Source organism: Eurosta solidaginis, chromosome 5 (genome assembly GCF_040869045.1).
Source record: "Eurosta solidaginis isolate ZX-2024a chromosome 5, ASM4086904v1, whole genome shotgun sequence".
Classification (NCBI taxonomy): Eukaryota; Metazoa; Arthropoda; class Insecta; order Diptera; family Tephritidae; genus Eurosta; species Eurosta solidaginis.
Genome location: NC_090323.1, coordinates 17,253,618 through 17,277,246, shown reverse-complemented (window position 1 = coordinate 17,277,246; position 23,629 = coordinate 17,253,618). Strand labels below are relative to the sequence as shown.

Genomic DNA, 23,629 nt, shown 5'->3' with positions numbered 1-23,629 from the left:
GTCGGCTAGATTAAAGGCCTTATAAATTGGGAATGTAACTGAATTTGATTCAGTTTCACGTAATCACAGGCGGCCAAACTCACTACTTTGGCGGCTATGACCCAATTAATGATAATCAACAGGGGCGGATCCAGCACGATTTGGGAGGGGGATTTAAGTCAACTTTTTAAGTAAGATAAAGTGACCTTAAAATCTTTCATGCAAACACACACACATATCTAAACTCATCTACAAAAATCATCATCACTCAGATTTTTTCAGTTTTTACTAAGTTTTGCTTCGACCTTCATTATTTTCGATATTTTTATAAAAATATATCACCAACAATCCAAATATACACTTTAGACTTTTTAGAAAATTCGGGAAAATTCCGTGATATTTCATGCAAATTTTTAGCTTTCAGTAAGAATTTTTATCTCAGAATTTTAAAAATTCTTACCGAAAAGCTGAAAATTTGCATGAAAATTCGCGGAATTTTCCTGAAATTCCTAAAAGGTTTTAAGTCTCTATTTGGATTTTTGATGTTATATAACAATACATATTTCTATAAAAATAGCGATAATAATTTAGGTCGATCCAAATTTAGTGAAGTTATCTTAGCTGAAAAATACTAAAAGATTGTCCACATTTAAGCAACTCTCCACATTGTTCGTAAAGTACGAGCCATCGACTTTCAAAGAATTTCTGCTGCATTAATCGAATTTCGGACCGGAGGAAGATATGTTCCATCAACTACTAAGAGCTGCCCAAAGAACTATAGGTTGACTTAATTAAACGGTTTTATTTAGCTTGAGTTGACAGGCTGCACGGCCGCATGCACGGCCGCACGGCCGTTGTGAACGAATCTTGTAATTGAAATTTAAGTAACTTCCCGATAAGCTACAAGCTTGAAACTTGGAATATAGTTCAGAACCCGATGACAATGTAATAATGAGAAAAAAATCGCCGCTAGGTGGCGCAAGGATCGAGATATTCGCAAAATTCGCATTTGTGGTCCGATTTGGCTCATATTTGGAACACATAATACATGCAAGAATAGAAAGCGACCTATCAAAAAAATCGCCGCTAGGTGGCGCAAGGATCGAGATATTCACAAAAATTGTATTTGTGGTCCGATTTGATTTGGTCCATATTTGGAACACATAATACATACATGAATAGAAAGCGACCTATGATGCCCGATTTGGTTCATATTTGGAACAAATATTGCATACAGTCCAGTAGAAGTGACATCAAAATATTTTGGAGTTGGAGGAGGGACAAGCATACGTGGCGCAGAGTCGAGTAAAGTCTTTGGAAGGATTATGTATTGAGGACTTAGGTTGTTACAAATTGTCAGGAAAGAGTCCTCGTAATAATGAGTCACTAAATGAACTAAATAGAATGAGAAATAATAGGCAATTAAATAAAAGCGTTGGACGCGTCATATTTCTATTGATAGTCATAAGTAAAACCAACTGAACCTTAATCGGGTTATGCTACGCCTCACATTTTTAGAAATTTCACGCGCCCAACGCTTTTATTTAATTGTCTGATCAACGCCCTAGATTGATAAGGAGTGTGATGACTAGTACCTAGGACCTACCTAATTATTTTCTAGCTTTTCGTATTTTTATTATTTCATGTAAGTATTGTTTTCAATAAAACCGTTTAACTTAAAATTTTTTTTTTTAATTTTTTATTTTACATATTTTTTATCTTTATGTAGAATTATGTATAGTATAAGTCAGATCGTGCCACAATTCCCAAAATAATGCAGATTTCCTGGCGTGAATGTTACTGCTGCCAAATAGTAACACATTACCGCGATGTAGGGACTGGCCCTTCTATTATTTCTTCAAAAGGAATTTTTGTCCAGAAAAAAGATGTGGTGGGGCAACCGTGATCATGATATAGTGACCAAGGCTGCCAAATTTCAGCGAAAAGTACGCAATTCATTCTTCAAATACCAGAATGGTACATTTTTTCTGCTGATTTTACCCACAGCGAAACAAATGGAAATTGGAAATGAATATATAGCTAAACTATTCATGTCATAAGATATTTCAACCGAAGTATTATAAATTGCAGATCTTGGGAGGGGGGCGGGCGATTAGGACGATTATTCATAAAGATTATACATTCTTAGTTACATATAAAATTTAAAAACAAACTTTTATAATTTTTATAAGTTCAAGATCAGAGCAGGTGTGACAGGATCGCGCCGCCCCCCCCCCGGATCCCCCACTGATAATCAATAATGTCATTGCAGCATATCAGACCGAAGTAGTTACTCTGATTTAGTTTGCCCGACAACTAGTTGAACTCATATTGAAATGCTGCCACAACTAAACATGTAGTAGCCACATTTTACTTAAGACAATATTTCTCACTGGGTTTTGCTCTTACTTCGATAGCCAAACTTTTGAACAAAACTTGCATATTTAGCGAAATACATCGCACAGTGATTATATTTATGATGACCAAAAGTCATGTAGGTAAGTATGTAAACATTTTTAGTATACTCGTATTTCTTCTGGATTTATGTACATACATACATACGACGTTTGTCTTAGAGTATGACTCAGCTTTCTTGTAGATTGTCTGTTTTGTTTATAATGTTGCGTCTGCAACAGTTGGGCAATAAACTTTAACTTGTACAACAATTATTACATATCTATTTTCAAATTGTTAAAAATATAAAATTTTTTTATTGCCTTCCTAAGTACATTTACATAAGTACTTTTGCAAAGTAATGTACTTTTTATTAAAGCCAAGCCCTAATCAGCTGCTTTTGTTATTGCATTGTATTGAATCACAATATTTTTATTACGAATTATATTTTCAAGGTACAGTTTTAAGATTTAGCTGATTCATTTGTTATTGGAAGAAAGGAAATTACAAGCGGATATAAAAATATAGTGTACATGAAAATATTTGTGTTGCTCATTGCTGGTTGTTTCCAAGTCAGATTGGTTAGGCACGCATTTCGGGATTTCGATATAATTCGATATAATTCCTTATATAGTTACCGATGAGCTTGCAGAATTTATGTAGTTCGAGAATTTAGTGCCATGAGCACCTCTAGTATGCCTGAGTTATGGAAATCTTGCGTAAGCCTTCAGTTGCTCTTCGAAGGAAATCTCACCTCTTAAGTTCAAGAAAGACTAAAGGTAGTCTGATGTTCCGCCAACAAACGGAAGCCCGCTTTGGCGGTATGGGGCTGGGTTTAAGTCTAGTTTCTGTTAAATATCGTTTTGCTAATGTAGCAGTAGACCTTTTAGATTCGGGCAACTGTCCGTTGGCTCATCTTTCTATTCGTCAGAAGGTATGTGCATTCAATATGATCCTAGGCAGTTACTTGCTTTTAAATCATGTCATTGCTGTGGTATTTCGAGCCAGAAAGAACTCGTCACCACACCTGGTCCTCCAGCGGAGTGAGATCCATCCTCTTTCTCTGCTGCCATATGCGAGTTCCGATAAGAATACTTTCTGGTCGTAGCATCACCTTTCATTCGCATAACACGACCTAGCCGGTGTAGCCTCTGTCTTCACTGGACTATGTCTGCATAAAGCTCGTAAAGTACATCATTAAATCTTCTTGGGTACTCGCCATCGCCGACGCGTAGAGTTCTTTCGAAGAACTTTTCTTTCGAACACTTCCACAGACGAATAATCTGATGTTGTTATGGTCCATGCTTCTGCGCTATACCAGACTTCAATTCCATAGTAAAGAATGCTTGACCGCTGCATCATATAGTCTATATACTATTTTATGTAGAAGATTTTGTCCGAATAATTATTATACTTGGCAGCCACCGTGGTGTGGTGGTAGCGTTCTCCAAACAAGAGCATTGAGAAAAACGTTTTTTCAATGAGAAAGAAGTTTTCGAAGGCGGGTTGCCTCTCGGCAGTGATTTGGTAAACATTCCAAGTGTATTTCTGCCATGAAAAAAGCTGCTCAGTGAAAACCTATCTGCCTTGCAGAAGCCGTTCGGAGTCGACGTAAAACATGTAGGTCCCGTCCCGCCAATTTGTACGAAAAATCTCGGCCTAAAATCTCTTCGGAGGATATTGCGCCTTGTATTTATTTTATAATTATTATACTTCGTTTAAGTTCGTCACGCAGGATGCCCACATAATTCCCTCTCTTAAACATTTTGTCACTGCGGCGTAACCCTTCTCAATCTTCACTGCGCAACAGCTTTTCCAATTTCTGTACGGCAGCTACCTTCAGCGACATGTGAACATTGTCCACTAGAGCTTCATTGAAGTCTGATGTTAAGGCTTTCACGGTAGTCATAAACTAGATTTTGGTTAAACGGTCTTTTGATGTCAACAAAAAGGGCCCATCACTAATTTCTAAAAATATATCCTCAGTGGCCTTTCCATTGGTCTTACCAAGAATATCGGTAAGATACAACTTATCCCGAAAATTTCGGTGCTAAAAATCACTGTTGGCTAGTGTTTCCCACTCTAGTGCATACAAGGTGTGTATGCTTAACAAGCAAATATGTAAGGATGACCGCTTCCTACGTTTTTTTTTATCCAATTCACTTAACTCGTTGCCCTAATTTCCTATTTATTTTTATAGTTTCCTTGTCACACTAACACTATTGAACAAAGTATCATTTTACAAACCGAGTTGCAATTAAAATGAAATCCCAAAGGTAGGTGCGACTGTTTAGCGATAAGTCTTGTCACACGTCACAGTGGACAGTGAAAGTTAAAAACATTTTTTGTTGTTGTTATGTCTTACCTGTCAACTGTTCACCGACTTTATCTAGAAACAGGACAAAAAAACTAAATATATCATCTGCTAGAAATCGAAATATGTGTTTGTATCGTTAAATTTAATCTCATTTACGTGGATTAGATAAACTCTAGAGGCAGACGTTCTGCCGGTAAGCATTTCTCCCACATGTAATTTTGTACATTTGTGGTATGTCGGGGAGCCAGACTAAATAAAAACTTGAATACAAATATATAAATATTAAGTTAATACATCCGATCGTGTTGCCATTGGAAAATATTATTTGTTCCTGTGGTAAAAGTTTGTAAACAAGTTCATGTCCGTCGCTCAGCTTGAAGCAATAAACACAAGTACAACATGCCTAACAAATTCGAACTGAGACATACAACAATATCGCACACACCTTTGGTCAGTTGCATAGTGGGCTGTTTCTTTCATCACTAAAATAAAATATATCATGGTGACTTCAACCTTAAACAGGGTGAGCGATTTGGCATATATAGCGGTGGCTTCGGCGTGAAGCCAACCAATCAGTTAGAACTCTAATTTAACTTTTGAAGATAACTATTAGACTTGGATCTTTTGTACCCTTCTTTTCAAAATACCTGATCTAGTCGAAGAATTCGATGTTTTTTTCAGTATACATATACTCTAATTCTCTGACCAAGGTGAGTCAGAATGCTGGCCTTCCGATCATCACATCGATAGATGATAAATTAAAGTTTAACCACTATAAGATGTTAATAAGGGCTTCAAGCCTTTTTTGGAGTATATAAGTTAGTGTAAACTGGCGGCCACCGTGGTGTGATGGTAGCGTGCTCCGCCTATCACACCGTATGCCCTGGGTTCAACTCCCGGGCAAAGCAACATCAAAATTTTAGAAATAAGATTTTTCAATTAGAAGAAAATTTTTCTAAGCGGGGTCGCCCCTCGGCAGTGTCTGGCAAGCGCTCCGATTGTATTTCTGCCATGAAAAGCTCTCAGTGAAAACTCATCTTCCTTGCAGATGCCGTTCGGAGTCGGCATAAAACATGTAGGTCCCGTCCGGCCAATTTGTAGGGAAAAATCAAGGGGAGCACGACGCAAATTGGAAGAGAAGCTCGGCCTTAGATCTCTTCGGAGGTTATCGCGCCTTACATTTATTTTTTTTTTTTTAAGTTAGTGTAAACAGTCTGTTAACAGTTCTGAGCCTCATTTAGTTTTCTCTCACCTTGTTAATATTTCCGACAGTTTGTGAAATGTTTCACATCCGTTAGTCTTTGTAGACGCTAGTTTTTCGCTATACTATTTGCTCATTCGATCCCTTTTCCATCGTGGTCATCAGCCGTAGGGACACGAAGAGTCTGATAAGCGCAATTCCCAGCTTCCGCAACCCTATTGTCAACAACTATACCTACACGAGCGGTATCCTTTTACAAATATAAATGTATCATACACAAGTTCGTCATGGATTGGGGGCGAGATGGCCTAAAGGGTTCAATGTGGTCATATAAAATCGTTCCCGAGATAGTCCTAGTGCCCTAATTTTGCTTGTTACCGGAACGTATCGGATCCATATCCGGCATAGGACCATCAGCACCTATAACCCTCCCCAAAAATATTGGGGAGTGTCTTTATTGCTACAACAACAACATAAGATGTAGTATACTGTTCTTGACGATATTTTCAGCAATTATTATAGCACTTGCAAATCGAAATCTTTACATATTTCCTTCCGATATCCATTTGTGCTCTGAAGTTGTTTTCATATACTTTTATTAGCTACCCCGACTCATAGCTCGTTGAAGTATGCTTATCGTTTCATTAAACTATGAAGAACAACTATGTGAAAACGACTGCAGAGCTTAACAAGTAAGGAAGCTAAGTTCGGGTGTAACCGAACATTACATACTCAGCTGCCAAATTACAGCTTGTAAAACTTTTAAATTGCATTCATTTAAAAGTGGACGGTGCCACACCCATTGTTCAAAATTTTACTAATTTTCTATTCTGAGGCGTCATAAGGTCAACCCACCTACCAAGTTTCATCGCTTTATCCGTCTTTGGTAATGAATTATCGCACTTTTTTGGTTTATCGAAATTCTCGATATCGAAAAAGTGGGCGTGGTTATAGTCCGATTTTGTTCATTTTAAATAGCGATCTGAGATGAGTGCCCTGGAACTTACATACCAAATTGCATTAAGATAACTCAAAATTAATTCAAGTTATCGTGTTTAAGGACAGACGGACGGACGGGCGGACATGGCTAAATTAATTTCTTTTTTCGCCCAGATCATTTTGATATATGTGACCCGGTCTATGAAAAGGTGGCTTATGACTAAAAAAAATTTTTCCACTTTTTTTCTGGTTTCGATAGTTTTTGAGACGCTCTTTCACGTGGTGAAAACTAGAAAGTCCTAACTTGCTTAGAAGTGTACTAAAAATGTAGAGAAAGAAGAGCACAAATGAAAGACGACGACGCCTTTGGTTCCTTCGATGCCACTTTGGTGACTGGTGAAGCATCCTCAGATTTTTTTGATAGCATTCGATGGCAATGGAGTCAAAATATCGGTCAGAAACTGGTTTGTGCTTTGCCTTTTGGGCATGATGATGACTGTTCATAATGCAAAAGAAAACTACTAAGAAACTGAAGAAATGCATTGTTTATCTTTAACAGCTGTTCCTCCCAATTTCTTTTTTGAGTCATAAGCCACCTTTTCATAGGCCGGGTCACATATAGAAGTCTATATCTATTTCGATTAGTTTATGCTGTTACGGGTACCGTTATGCGAACAAACTTAATATACTCTCTGCTCAGCTGAGTATAAAAACAGATTAGAAGAAAGTTTTTCAAGACAAAAAAAAAAAAAAAATTATTCAAATTCGATGTCAAATAACAAAGTTGCGATTTAAAAATCAATTACGGCTGTAGGTATTTGCTAGAAAACAAAAAAAGTTTGTTCTGAGGTTCTCTCAACATAAGCTTCAAATTTAAGGGTAATCTGCTGCAACTTTTTTGATAGGTATGAATATTGACCCAATCTAGCGGCCATTTGACATTTTATGTCAAAAAACGTCAAACTCAGATTATTCTATGTATCATGTGCGGATGATAATAGAACTCGCTGATCAAATATAAAATAAGGAGCATACAAATAGCGTAAAATCTTCAGGAACGAAACATCTTCAGGAACGAAAGTAGGGGTATATGAACTCAACGATAACTTTTATAGGTCATTATAACGATTCCAGTTACCGCTAGTTAAGCTAACGTAATAACAAAAACACATTTCGAGCCAAGCGGTTATCGTCTTTTGAATCAGAAATCGAAAAATTATTGACTTCATAAAAATGTAACGGACTAAAGTTATATAATTTTATAATTCCTATTCAATAATTCTGAAGTATTGTTAACGATCTATAACTTTGTGCCAATTTTTATGCAAATCTCTCAATAAAATTTTCAACAAAGTAATTTTAACAATAAACAACACTGTTACTTATCGCTTATTTGTCGCGAGATTATTGACAGAATCATTCAAACTCGTTGTCGCTGACTCAACGAGCTATCGTCAAGTTCACACCGACCATACGAGGTGTTTCAGGAGAGCCAGAATTAAAAAAAAAACAAGTAAGGACGGGACTGTCTTCGGCTGTGCCGAAGACTTCATACCTTTCATGAATGGGGCTGAACAATAATCTTATCCCATTCGTAATCTCCAAATAATGCGCTGTATAAGATAAGAAATATATAGTGAACAGATGTACATACCTAAACGATTTTAAGATAAATATAAAAAAATGGCAAAAAACACCCTTATCTGAACGATCGGTTGGGTGATTTTTTCATGACATCTTCTACGATATATTAGAATAAATATCACCAAGTTTAACGTTTTTATATTGGAAATTAAGGGAGAAATTGCCAAAAACCTTTCAATCTGAACGATCGGTTGTATGGGATATATACTATATATAGTTCCTATCAAAGTGAATTTTTCGGAAAATCTTCTATGATTATTAAAATATATATCACCGAGGATGGTATGGGATGGGAGATATATGTTGTAGTGGTTCGATCCTACCGGATCCGACAAATGTCTAATATAATACAAAAATACATCCTTGTGCCAATTTCATTGAGATATCTCAAAATTTGAGGGACTAGTTTGCGTTCAAACAGACAGACGGACGGACGGATGGACGGACGGACAGACGGACATCACTATATCAACTCAGTTCGTCGCCCTGATCAATTCGGTATACTTAATGGTGAGTCTATCTTCTATATTTCTCAACGTTACAAACATCGGACCAAAGTTAATATACCATTTCATGTTCGTGAAAGGTATAAAAATAAACAACAAACATATAACAAAAGTCATGCTTATATCATTTGCTGTAGCTTGTTTGTGTGTTGTTGCTATATTTATAGTTGGATTCATTCAAATGCTGCTTTGAAAACATCAATAAACCAGATTGTCTACCTGGTCGAGCCGGCTGCTTGCAGTTTGCGTCGACGGTAATATTTCCATAGGCTGTGTGGCTTGTTTGTCTGCTTCAAGCCAACTATGAGCGATAGCTTGTTAGTAAGCGTGAAACAACTTTGAACGCTTGCCACAACTATAGAGTTCAAGCTCTCGAGTGCCAGGAGGCGCCAAGGTACAATAAAGGAATTTCGCCTGTAATTGTAAGGATAAAAAAACTGAATGCCGACAGACTCAGCATGAGCTTCAAATTAAGGGGCGCACTTTTGCAATTTTTTTTCTGACCCAGGCATGTTTGGAAGGAATTTGTTATCTTACTACCAAATTTTACCTTTGAAAAACAAACTTTTTTGGAATTAGTTTTAAGAGATATTTGAAATTTCCAATAGCCAGGAGCGATGTTTCATTTCACTGGCTGATAAAAGTATTTAATATAATATATTTACCATCCCAGGTTTTCATGATATCTTTCTTGTTCAGAGGAAAGTAAAACTATTGAAGATGCTTCCAATAATTTTTTAATGGTTTAAGGTATTTCCCTCATAAAAGATCGGCAGATTGTCTCAAATTGTAAAAAAAGATCAGTGTTTTTCGGACAACGACTCCGTTTATCTCGGACCAAAGATCGCATAGTGCTTAAAAGCAGAGTTAGTCATGGTTGGGGTTGTTCTTGTTGTTGTAGCAGTGCTTCGCCCCATCCAATAGGTGCCACCGATCACAAATTGTCATCAATATCCTCTAACGGGAGTTTTCAACAGGGGTGGACCATAGTGCGAGGGGTGTTAGAGGCGTTGGTTCCACATTAGAATTGAAGACATGGTTGGTGTCATGTGGGGTCTTGGTTGGGGTCACTGACCTATTTTTCTTCCCTCGTTTATACGCCAATGTCGCAACCCAATAATGAAGATGATTTGGGCGAATAGTAGTGTGCTTGATTGTTATGGTAGTTGGTGTTGGTTAAAAATATAAGCAAGTTAAGTAAAGCACATAACGAACATTGGTAGCGACAGCTCCAAAAACCCACAGCACGACAAATACAATGGCAGTATCGTTTTATAAAACAGGCATAACTATTTTTCTAAAGTATGATTTTGTTCGATTTCTTATTATTTTCACTATCTCTCTTATGTTTTGTCTGCCGGTTTTCTGTTTGTGTCTTTAAGAAGAAGGAAACTACTTAACAGGAGCTTGCAGGTAAACACTTTCACACATTTTTACATAATTGTATATATGTATGTGCAGCAGTGACGTCTTATCCTTGAAGAGGGTGAGGTTATCGCGGTAATACCGGCTCCTTGTTGGAAAAACTCGCCAGTGGAGGGGGACTTGTTTTCCACTTGCTGACCACCAAGCTTTCTCATAGGCTCCTTGGGTTCAACAACACCCATTGATCGGTGATGACGCTCTGTCCAAGAAAGTATGCCTTCACTGAGTTGTGAGTGCCAGGTACAGGAATACTGATATCCCTATTGCCGCTAGTTATCGCGAAATTGAGATAGCTGTTGTTGTAGCGATAAAGATACTGTTGTTGTTGTTGTAGCGATAAGGACACTCCCCGCATGCCTTGGGGAATGTTATCGAGTTGATGGTCCTTTGCTGGATGCAGATCCGATACGTTCCGGTACCAAGCCCCATCTGGGAACGATTTGTTGTGACCACATGCGACCTTCTAGGCCATCTCGCCCTCCTACCCCCTAGATCCATGAGGAGTTCGGGGTCGCCAGAGCCTCGGCTGGCAATGAGACAGGATTCGCCACGGATAGGTGAGGTTGAGAATTGGGTTTTGAGAAGCTATGTATTGCGCTGGCAACCTGAAAGGGCTGCGCTACACAAACACCTTGAATCCGGTATTTTAGTCGCCTCTTACGACAGACACCCCTACCGCGGATATATTCTAATCGCCTAACCCGCTGTGGGTCGATAAGGACACACCCGAAATGGTGGGGCTTGTGCCTTAATGGTGTTCGTTATTGAACGTACCGGATCTATATCCGGCACAGGACCATCAACATCGATAAAACTCTCGGGGAGCGACAAAGACGCACCCTTCGCATTTCAGGAAGGATTTAATATGAATATGTTGAACCTTCTAGGCTACCCCACCCCCTAGCTCCAATAGAGGCTTGGGGTCGCTAGAGCCTCGGGTGTTAAGAAACAGGATTCGCCAAAGGGTAGGTGAGGTTGAAATAACTGTAGTGACTTTTGACAATGGGAAATCCTTCAGTGTACGTCAATAAACTGCATCACCAAATTCGCAGCATATGTATAGAAGATGACATAAGATCTAAAATAACAAAATATCAAAACCAAGCCACTTTCGCGTATGTTACTTGGTGCTTTCTCTCCTCTGAATCCGGAAACAGTGCAGATATAGAAGTAGTGTTGTCAAGATACCCGTGCTCCACTACCGGGTTCTTTCCGTTAATGTATTGCATGGTTATCAGGTCGTAAACTATGTTCCAAGTTTCAAACAGCTCCTAGCTTCAAGATCCCAAGCCTAGTAGTATCTCGATCCGGGTGCCACCTGCAGAATTTTTAACTAAATATATTGCATTCTCATCGGGTACTATCCTAAGTTCAATCTTTCAAGTCTACGCACTAGTAAAGAGCGAACGAAAAATTACACTGAAGATGGCACAATGAAGAAATCGGTTGGTCTCCAAACCAAAATTGACAAGGGATGTCAAAAATCGGTCCAATATGCATCCACACTAGGGAGTTATTTAAAATCCCAATAATGGGCGTACTTACAAAAAAAAAAAATGTAAGGCGCGATAACCTCCGAAGAGATCTAAGGCCGAGCTTCTCTTCCAATTTGCGTCGTGCTCCTCTTGATTTTTCCCTACAAATTGGCCGGACGGGACCTACATAATTTATGCCGACTCCGAACGGCATCTGCAAGGCAGATGAGTTTTCGCTGAGAGCTTTTCATGGCAGAAATACACTCGGAGCGCTTGCCAGACACTGCCGAGGGGCGACCCCGCTTAGAAAAATTTTCTTCTAATTGAAAAACCTTATATCTAAAATTTTGATGTTGCTTTGCCCGGGAGTTGAACCCAGGGCATACGGTGGCCGCCAACAAAGCTAAATATAAAAGTGTTAGGTAATCTGAGGTATTTTATATGTAGAACCCGGGTATACTAATCCTTGTACGAGTCGTTTTCATAAAGAATTTCCCTATTAATGTATAATAAGTAAAATCTGTTAATCAAGCAAAACACATTTTACAGTTGGCAGACATTATTAAGATGGGATTTTTCTAAATTTATCAAACAACAATGAATCATCGCCGTGATCGTGATTGTTTTCCAACGTGAATAAAGAAACGAAATTCAAATGTAAACATTTGTTAAACTCGTAGTTACACAAATTAATGATAAAATGTGTGACAATCAAAAATGAATGTGTTCTTAAGATATTTTAATAAAATTGTTTAATACTTCGCTCAATTTTTCTTCAGCAACCACATTATTTCATTGGCTTACCAAATATAAAAATAAGTAATTGTTTAAATTGTTTAACACCGGAAACAACAGTACTTAGTGTACGATGTGTAATTTTCCTGTTCTGTGTTACACCACTTTGAGCCATAAAAAATGGTGAAAGCTACAATAAAATCAGTCAATTTGTCGCCAAAAGAAAGCATTAAATGCTCATTGTAGGCATTTTACTTGTTCATTATGAAGCTGTTGACCGCGAGCAAAACAAGTTTTTTAAATCAAATTCTTTGTAATAACTCCCACATTAGCTTACGCTTTCTTTGGCTAATCGCTTGTCTATAAAGTTACTGAATAGTTATAGTAGTGTAGGTGATTAATATACAGGGTTAATGGGTAATTTTTCATTGTAAAAACTCATACAATATCGCTGGCGGTAAAATGAAATATATGAGCCCTGTATTCAGTTCATAACTTTAGGTTAGGGTGAACTGATCGGTCAATAAAAGCCTCAAATAGGCTGAATGTGGCCAAAGCGTTATCAGAATTTGTCTGACGACCAGACAGAAAGGTCTCAATTATGTACCAGGACTTATGTTATTAAATAACTTTGCCCTATTTCCAAATACTAGGGGTTTTCTAGAACCTAGCCTAATTGCTGTCTCAACAGCTGGCAACTCTTCCGACCCTAGTAGCTGTAGCCTTGACCCCGCGAGCCATCGTTTCTACCTGCAGCCCGCACTTCCTACATCTGCTGTTACTGACAACGCACCATTTATGTGACGCCAGAAGACAGTGTCCAGTTAGTATGCCCACCATGAGCCTTAAGCCCTCTCGGTTAAATGACCAACTTTGTAAGCCTTATATTGTTGATTTTGCACAAGATCTTAGACATTTTGCTACCCTCCGCTTTTATCGACGACTTTCCTGCTTGTCGATTAATCTAGTTCTGAACCGACACAGCAAAGAGAAGATCCCACCCCTTCCGTTAATTTGAAACCATTGCTATATTTTACTTTATTTTATTTTATATTATGTTCTGCCATTTCCGCACACTTGCGCCAACCCTCCGATTCAATTGTGCCTCCAAGATCTCTTTCAAAGCTCAAGCGAGGGGCCCTTTAGTCTGTTCGCCCTATAGGCAATGACGCTTTACTTCAATAGTCATACGGCCTGTACTTAAGTTGCTCCGAGGCCTTAAGCCTTATTGCAGCTGTTAAAGCTATATTCTTGGCAATCAGGTTTTTCTCCCAATATGCACCTAGGAAAGTTATGAATATTGACACTTTTGAGAGAGTCAGCCCTATGATACTATGATATCGGAAGTTTTTCCACATAAACCCAATATATTTTACTCCCTAGTTATAAACATATTGTTACGAATATTAGCAACGCTAAGGGGTACTGTCATCTCTAAGCCGATGCTCAGCAGTGACTGTATGCACATCAATAATTCAATCATTATGTCGGCGGACACCGTGGTGTGATGGTAACGTGCTCCGCCTACCACACCGTATGCCCAGGGTTCACACCCCGGGCAAAGCAACATCAAAATTTTAGAAATAAGATTTTTGAATTAAAGAAAATTTTTCTAAGCTGGGTCACCCCTCGGCAGTGTTTGGTAAGCGCTCCCGGTGTATTTCTGCCATGAAAAGCTCTCAGTGAAAACTCATCTGCCTTGCAGATGCCGTCCGGCCAATTTGTAGGGAAAATCAAGAGGAGCACGACGCAAATTGGAAGAGAAGCTCGTCCTTAGATCTCTTCGGAGGTTATCGCGCCTTAATTTTTTTTTTTTGATGTCTACACATATGTACGTACACGCAGCGGAGAAGCAACGCACAAACACATGCAGATATCTTATCTGAGATATGCAATTATAGTTGTGGAAGTGTTGCTCACAAATATACGCGCATGTGAGAGAAGCTATAAAAATTGTGCATCTGTAGTTATAGCTCAGAAAATTATAGCAGATAACCACCTAGTAGATTATAGAACAGAACCGCCTAGAAATGTCAACGAGCAAACCAAACACTATAAAAGGCAGCAACAGTAGAGGCGCGAGAATCAGTTTGATTTAAGAAGCCACCTGGCGAGCAATAGTAGTGTTATTGTGAAATACGTTATTGTGAAGCACTTTAATAAAGGCCATTTTGCATTATTGAAAAGTGGAGTTATTTATTCAACAGTTTAGCGATACGAACGTTAGCAGAGAATTTGAAATAAGAGGAATTGCAGTAAATTCGTTACAATATATGTAAAGGGAGACATCACATTAACACTGAGTAGTTAATTTGAAAGCTGGACTTATGTTCGGTTAATGACTTCAAAACGACCCATTGCGAAAAATGGAAAGAAAAAAGAAAGAAAAAAGCGTATATTCAAAATGGTCAGTCATATCTCTCGGATAATTCCACCTGAAAATAACTTAAATAGGAACGCGGGTTGCAATACCTTCAAGCCACCACTTTTTCAAATATTTTTGTAGCCTTGGGCCCGGTTTTCCAATGGAAGTTGAATTCAGACTTGAGTTAACTCCTTCCACTTTGGCCGTTTAAACTAAGATAAGCAGAAACATTTTACGCAAGCGCCCAAAATTGGTAGCTTAAACTTTAGTCAACTTTAACTGGAGTATAAACTCATACTGAAAAAAGGCCTTAATATATATCTGTTCAAATGTGATCTGTGACTACATACGCCATTTAATGTGTAGCTCTAAGGGTGCGGTGAAATGTCTATATAAGAGATCACTTTACTACTTGTGACAGAGTCAAAGGAGAATCTACAGTTACCTTTGTATCCGGAAGAAAAGCCGTAGCAGACATGAATACTCAAAACCAATTACAAAAAAGTCAAAGGAGCTCTATTCTAATAAAATACAGTGGTTGACCTCTTGTTCTTTCCCTAAACGAATTTTTCTGGCCACACAAGGCTAAAACCAACATCCAGTCGATTTCTTAGTCAAACGTTGATTGTGTAAACATTACGTATTTACAAATATTTTCAGCAACCCGGTATATTGTATATGGGGTATTCCATCCCATTTCGACCAATTATGAACCCGACCCTTTTAGAATTGGCTGAAAGTTTAACTTTTTTTCTAGCTTACGAAAGACGTTTTTCAGAAGTTTTTCAAATTTTTTCATCCAACTCAAAAAAAGTTATGAATTTAAAAAAACACCGTTTTTGTTTTCAAAACGCTACAACTTTTTCAAAAATTGACCGTTTGGGATCTTTTTTTTTTAAATTTGTTTTCGGAAAAAATTCAAAAAAATTGTAAAGTTTTTTTTTTGTAATTTTTCAGTTTTTCGAGATTTTTCGAATTTCGCCCTTTTTTTCTCATAAAAAACTTCAATCAATTCTGCAATCATCCCCACTAATCCCGGAGTGGGCCGAGAATTTTTTTTTTTTTTTATTTAATTGAAAAAAACTTTAAAATTTTTTGTTTGTATTTTTTCCGAAAAGTAAATTTAAAAACATATTTAAAAAAAAAAAAATGATCCCAAACGGTCAATTTTGGAAAAAGTTATAGCATTTTGAAAACAAAAACGGTGTTTTTTTTTAAATTCATAACTTTTTTTGAGTTGGATGAAAAAATTTGAAAAACTTCTGAGAAACGTCTTTCGTATGCTAGAAAAAGAAGAAAAACTGTCAGCCAATTCTAAAGGGGTCGGGTTCAAAATTGGTCGAAATAGGATGGAATACCCCATATATATAGCAAGTAAATTGTTTATACATACATTGTATGGGCATTTATGTATGTTTGTATGTATGCAAATTTATGTTTACCTAATTTCAATTCGGGTTCTATCGTATCAAATTGTTTGGTGCTAGGTATTTTTCCTTATAGGTTCGTATGTAGATTTGGTCAGCCGGTGCTTCTTGGCGTTGTCCGTTTTTATAAATTTCCGTTGTTAACGCTGAAGGGGCAACGGCGACGGAAATGTCGACGGTGCACAAGTGAGGTCGCACGCTACGGTATGCGGGCGCAGACAGCGGCCAAAACTTATGAATTTAGTACATATGTGTGTATGGATAACGATATGAACATTTAACCGTCAATTCGACTTTTAATTAATTTTATTCTTTTTTTATTTATTTTTGAAACTTATTTCTTTTTGTTTTTGTTTGTCACTTTTTTGTCGGTGGTTTCGTTTTCACTACTTCTGCATTCGAAACAAAATTTTGTTAAAGCACACGACAACATTAAATTAATATGTTAATGAAAATAAAAGTCGAACAATGTAAATACTAAGTATATATATTTTTCCCACTGAGTTGAAATTAAACAGCGTTTTGCCAATTTTAGTTTTGCAATAATGAAATGAATAAAATTATTTTTTCATTTTTTTTTATATAAACACATGCGCCGCACAGTGGGATATTTTGAAGTATTTGTGTTAAAATCAAATATCTCATCAAGCTGAAAACAAAAAATCTCATTTTAGAATATTCACAAGAGTCTCGCATTCGTTTTAAATGCTTAAGTTTTTAGTTGTTGCCATGGTTTCTACTAAGTAAATACTACGAATTGCCTTATTCAAAAATATTTTTAAACGATTTGTTTTTTAAACTTAAAATACCTAGTGTTTATTTCGAGTCGAGCTTACGATTTCTTCTCGAACACAAGTAAGATTTTCGAGACCCGAGAAATCGAGAATTCGACTTCTCACGAGATTCTCGTGCCTCGAAGTACTCGTAAATCTCGCGAGCTTCTCGACATTCTTACTTAAACGCTGTATGGACAATATTTATACACTTGGTTTTTTTTACTTGTTACTTTTTTGTTGATTATATTGCTTTCCATGACATTTAATTCAAAACATATTTATTATACATATAATTTTGTTCGCAATATTTTATTTTTCAACGAGACACCAAGAGCACGGGTTCTCGCGAGATTCTCGAATCTCGAATTCCTCGTAAGGCTAGCGAGATTCTCGAATCTCGAATTACTCGTAAGGCTCGCGAGATTATGGAATCTCGAATTACTCGCGACTTTCTTGACTTTCAATTCATTCGCTGCATTAGCAATACTCTATACATTTCGGGGTTTTTTACTTGTGGTTTTGCGGACATTTTGGCTTGTGCTAAAGAATAAATCGTAAGATCCATATAAAGCAGCCAATTAATCGATTAAGTTGAATGTCGAGAAGCTCGCAGGCCTTACGAGTAATTCGAGATTCGAGAATCTCGCGAGAAATCTCTTCTCGAACATGTTCGAGAAATCGTAGGCTCTAATTTAGGGTGTTGTTGATTCAAGTTTTACGTTTTTATTCAAATTATCACTTTTATTCAACTTTTGTGATATTTTATTATCTCTAACGCTAATTATTATTTTTTGATTTATCATTTTTCATAAATTTCAATCGTTGTTTATCAACTGGGTTGGGTTTGGAGTCGTAACATACGATCACGGATCGAAAACTTTTTTCACTCCAGCGATAAAATTTAATCTATCCAACTATTTAAAAAAAAATAATATATTATGGATCTAGTGAGAACGCGTTGTCCCTATTTCACAAAATTTCATTATTCCGATAAAGCATTTCGGAGCTATTACGATTAAAAAACGGCATTCGATAACGGATTGTATATTACGATTTGGCCCCAGGTTACTGCGGTTTTGTATTATGTCTTACAATCAGTGACTGAAAATCATTTTCATTCAAACGCCAATCTATTAAAATTATAATAAGTTGCGTATCTAAAAAGTATCATTTGTCGCAAGTTCATGTATATCATTAATCCGATCACGGATCGTAAGATGTACTAGGGGCCCAAGCCTAGAAAACTTACATTTTAAAGGTTTCACTATATTTTTTCATCGGTTTTTATAATTTTTGTTTAATTTACGCGCATTTTTTATATCATTCATAAAATTTCTAAAAAATTGATTCTTTAATTTAGGCTGGGTGCGAGTTCGCCTAAATTTTAGGTACCTACACTAATATTCCACTGGAACTTTCCAGCACTGCAATAATTTAAAAAAGCTCAAAACTCTGCGAGTTGATTTGAAAACCTTAATTGTTTATTTCTGCAAAAAAAAAAAAATAATTACAATACGGGAAATTTGGTTTTTTGATGCGTTTTCACGCTTAAAAATAACAGGTCAGTTATGGTCCGCGGTATGTATCTATCCTAAGACAGCAGTTCAAGAAAATGCAGTGGCTCCGTTTTATAAGGCTTTTTTTTTGGACATAGTGGAACATGTGCACAGTGACCTTTTCCACAATCTCGAATTCGATACTGTGATGTTAGTACGCCTCCAATAACTTCTTTAGGCCAATTAGTGTACTTGGCTGTCAAATATGTTCAGATTGCGGTCCATATTTGAGAAGGCTTCAATTATTGTGTTGCCAACATCAGCTTGAACAAAATTGAGCTCACCATCACGTACAATCGATTGGACCTTAATCGCAGCAGGGATCATCGCTCTATTATCTATGATTTACTTAAATTGAATGGACAAGAGCCATTTATTTTCATATACAATATTGTAAAATCAATATTTTTGTTTTTGAAATTTGACATTTGAATTCAGGTTGAAAAGTATGCCCATAAAAATTCAAAATTTTTATTTTTCACTGCCTTACCGACAGCCGAAAGTTTCCAGTGATTTAGGTTTTTTCTCTATTTAGGTAGGTAGCAATTTAGGCAAACTCGCACACAGCCTTAATCCATATTTTGTGGTTTCTTTCAAATAAAACTATTTAACTTTTTTGTCAGATTTATATCGATGTGATTATTTCTTATGGATCTTAATCGTTTATATGACTTTATTTTTATTATTTGAGCGTCGAAAAAGAATTCTAAAATTTCTGCTTAACGCTAGTCCTATGACTAAAGTCATTTTTGTCAAATGGAAAACTAAACTTATTTTTTTTATTTCACCTTATGTTTTATCGATGTTATATGATGTATGGCTTATCAACAACTTTAATAATAATCGGGCATTACTGGTATAATCGATGTTCATGTACTGTGTTTCATATTTCTTATCACTTTTTATTTTTTATAAGTTCATGGTTTTAATCGATTCTTGTATGGGTTTTGGGTACTCGGTCAGGCCTGAGCTGCTGTCGGAAATTCCTTCGACAGGGTTTCTGACATGAAATCTCCATTAATCTGTTGAATTTATTAACTGTCTTGCTAAACCCTGTTTGTGGTTGACATAAAAATGGAAACAGTGTCTTAAGCAAATTTTAATCGATTTTGTCAATCAAATTTTTAAATTTCAATCACCATTCTAGGGTGGAATTCTTCTTCTGTGAAGAGTTAAAAAGAAAATATGTTTCAAACTAAATTTTATTCAAATGTATGCAAGTATTTTGTCACTTTAGCGACTCACAGAACAAGAATTTTTTCCAGCTCTATCCTTTTTCAAGATATTAGATTTTATCACAATTTGTTCTATTATATTCCACTGTGCGGAACGCGTTTGCTCTACTTTGCCGCTTAAGAACCTTCAAATGTATTTCAATTCGTTTTGAAATTCAAATTTGCAAAGCGCGCACTAAATTAGACACTTGAGATGTTACTTAGTTAGTTGGCTACTTGAAACAAACAAAATCTTTGAATACCTTTCAACTCACATTTGATGTCGTAATATTTTTCGTTCAACAACTTTTTGTCACCACTTTGCAATTTTTATTTATTTTTCTGTTTTCCTACGCTTTGAATTTAAATTGAAACCACCGGTTGGGAACGTTTGTTTGCTGCGAAAGATGAATTGTGACTGAATTGTGCTGGTGGCCGTTATGGGTTTGTTTTGCGCGTTGCTGTCAACTTCTTGCCATGCTGAAAGACAAATGTGGTTCGAGTGGAGTTCGCTGAATGTGCGCGCGTATCTTCTTCGTCAGCGAGGTTAGCTTTTGGGTGGTTTTTATTTTCTTATCTATACGTGTTTACGTGTATAAATATATATATTAGGGTGCGCCTTATTTGCAAATTGTTCTGCAAAACAAAATCCAATAAAAATAACATACATAGCTCGAACGCATTCTTGTTGAGCGACTCCTCTTTTAAATCCCCCTGAAGTGTTTTTTGTGTTGCTTGCTCGGGTTTTGAACCTGAGATCATCTGAACATTTTTATAATTTTTAAAATATTTTAAGTGGTGCTTCACCATATACACGACGGTTGCTTAGCAAAACACGCTTGTCGTCTCTGCTTAGCGATAAATGACTGAAGATAGGCCTTACTTAATTGGCGCCTAACCGTTTAAAAGGTTATGGCTGTCCTGGAGTCTATTTACCGGAATTATTAGGGTTCTACAAGTCCATTTGCTGTTATTTCGGTATTTTTTTGTGTAATTAAGTAGTCACGTTAAATTTCGATGATTCTATGTACATATCGACTTAAAACGAGAACGATGAAGGAAGACCAAGTCAAAGGAATACCTCACAGAATTTCCCGCAGCATTTTCATACGTACAAGCTCTTGCGGGATGTCTTCCGAATTTGAAAATCTGTTTATGAGTAAACAAAACTAGTTTCCCCCCATACAAATAAGGCGCACCCTTATGTACATGCATGTTTGTTTGGGTGAGGGTTCCTCAAATGTGCAATTGTTCTCCTGGTTGCTGTTGGTGCTCGCATGTTTTGAACTGCTTCTTATTTTTTAGCATTTTTTAGGCAGATGCCAATGGTCGTGAAGTCTGCACAGCTGCGTCGGTAAAGCAGCTCAAATTGACTTGTTGCGCGCTAACCGTTGACTATATTAAAGCAACCCTTGTTCTTCAGCTCTCGTGTGCTTTGAGAGCGCATACCCCATGGGTCATTCATTTACACTTATACTTAAAACATATACCCTGCAAAAACATTAAAACTAAGTCAGAAGGAGCATTTACATCCGTCCATAGAACTGTCGCCGTCCAACGGGTTAACGGACGCTGGATAGATCTGACCTAATGAATTCTAAGAAGTCACGTTCAATTAGACAACTGACCTACAAAACTTCTAGATATTTCGCGATCCGGACCACGATGGAGCAGTATTTGCATCAGTATTTCATGCTTAACGTTATTCCTGTGACATTCGCCTATTAAACTGCTTAACTCCAAACATTTATTTGGTGAATAGTAAAGTAATTTGGGGAGAGTTCGGCAGTATAACACCCCGGTAGTAGTTACTATGGCGGGCATCTTGGTGTGGGGGTAGCGTGCTCGCCTTCCACACCGAAGATCCTTGTTGAAGACCCGGAAAAAGCATTATCAAAATCTTCAGACATGTTTTTTCAATTAGAAAAAATTTCTAAGCGGGGTCGCCCTCGGCAGTGGTTTGGCAAACACTCAGTCTATATCTGAACTAACTTTGGCATCTCCGCTTCCAGGAGATAATAACTCCACTGGCTTGGGGAAAAGTAGACGAACGAGACTTTAATTTGTGGTGGTTATCAATAAGAAGGTATGACTAACGAGTTTTGTTTCTAGACCATGGCGGAACCATACATAAAAACATTAATACAACTCCCATGCACTTTGTTTTTGTAATTCGAATGATTAATTTCAAAATCGTATTGCGCCGGATGTTGAAGTGCCATAATATTAAAAAATTCCAATCACCACCAAAATAATGAGCCGCAAAACAATCCAAAATAATAACCCAGACAATGCTATCAGATCCATTTTTAACATTCTACGTAAAGTGAATACTACCGAGGAGGCGGCTGCGGATCGAGTGTTGATCAATCTTCGTCATATGAGAACATGGGTTCCCTGACTTCGGACACTCCAGCATTATTACCAACTCCGACTTTATCCCAAGTAAGAGGACTATAGTGTGCCGACAGTGTCCTTTGTGCAGGTTAGAATACTACCAGTTAACTGGTTAAGAATGAGTCTCAATTGAAAGGGAAGGTCTTAGATCGGGTTTCCGGTAAGGAATTTGATGTAAACTGCAAGTTAAAGATGCCTATTGACTGTAGTGTTTTGTAAGCGGACGGCAAATCAATTAATTTTCCAGTGGATGATATGCTATAGAGGGTACTACGATAAGATAAAGCTACTCGTACAGGCAAGCGGAAATTAAGGCTAGATTATGGTGTAATCGAGTGTGTTGGCTTCGCTTTTGATTTCCCTGAATTATTTAATTATTAGACCGTCTGCCGATTGAATACAACGAAACTGGGTCCGACAGGCTGTATTGAATTTGGAGTTCCGTTGGCCACCTGTATAGTCTGATAAGCAAATGGCCAAGCACTTCCATGTAGTTCAGCAGGTCAGCCTCAGGCAAGAGAATTCGTATGTCCGTTGTAGTGTGAGCAATCCCGCCTATACACATTCTATGTCCTTTTAACATTGGCATTTCATTGAAGGTGGCGTCCTGCCACTCGTAGTAAACTGAAAACCTTGAGGAATATTACACCCTTGCCCTTACAGCAAGGCATTCTGCCACACACTACAAACTTTAGGGTACACTTTTTCTCAACTTGGCAAACACCGCAGACTTTGAGGCGTACTGCTTCTTAACATACCTAACTAAATGCCTTACGAAATATTCACCGAAGAGGTTTGGTAATGGGCATAGTAATAGGGTCACGAGAAAGTGCATAATGGCAATTGAGTAATGACAATTGTTTCGAGTTACATCCCAGATTGAGCTGCTGATATAGCAGCGCTCGTACGTATGTTTTAAGTTTTCATGGAAGAAGTCTTTAGTTGTTCTACACTAGTCAACTTTTTAATATTTTCTTTCGTTCCACAGGTATTTATTTTATTTGTTGAAAAAACTTCATAAAATAAATAAATGTAAGGCGCGATAACCTCCGAAGAGATCTAAGGCCGAGCTTCTCTTCCAATTTGCGCCGTGCTCCTCTTGATTTTCCCTTCAAATTGGCCGGACGGGACCTACATGTTTTATGCCGACTCCTAACGGCATCTGCAAGGCAGATGAGTTTTCACTGAGAGCTTTTCATGGCAGAAATACACCCGGAGCGCTTGCCAAACACTGCCGAGGGGCCACCCCGCTTAAAAAAATTTTCTTCTAATTTAAAAA

At 37.4% G+C, this 23,629-nt stretch overlaps 1 protein-coding gene across 8 annotated transcripts in view; it reads right to left on the bottom strand.

The window, feature by feature from the left end:
• Myo61F (Myosin 61F) overlaps nt 1-20,442 on the bottom strand; it is a 92,830-nt gene extending 72,388 nt beyond the window's left edge. The window contains exons 1-2 of one of the 8 annotated variants that reach the window (XM_067790572.1): nt 20,217-20,442; nt 16,423-16,906 (exon numbers count right to left, since the gene is read on the bottom strand). The gene's annotated coding sequence lies outside the window, so the exon portion shown is untranslated. The remainder of the gene's footprint in view (nt 1-16,422; nt 16,907-20,216) is intronic. The other 7 variants (XM_067790569.1, XM_067790574.1, XM_067790573.1 and 4 more) reach the window with 7 other exon arrangements.
• Nucleotides 20,443-23,629: the final 3,187 nt, after the last annotated feature.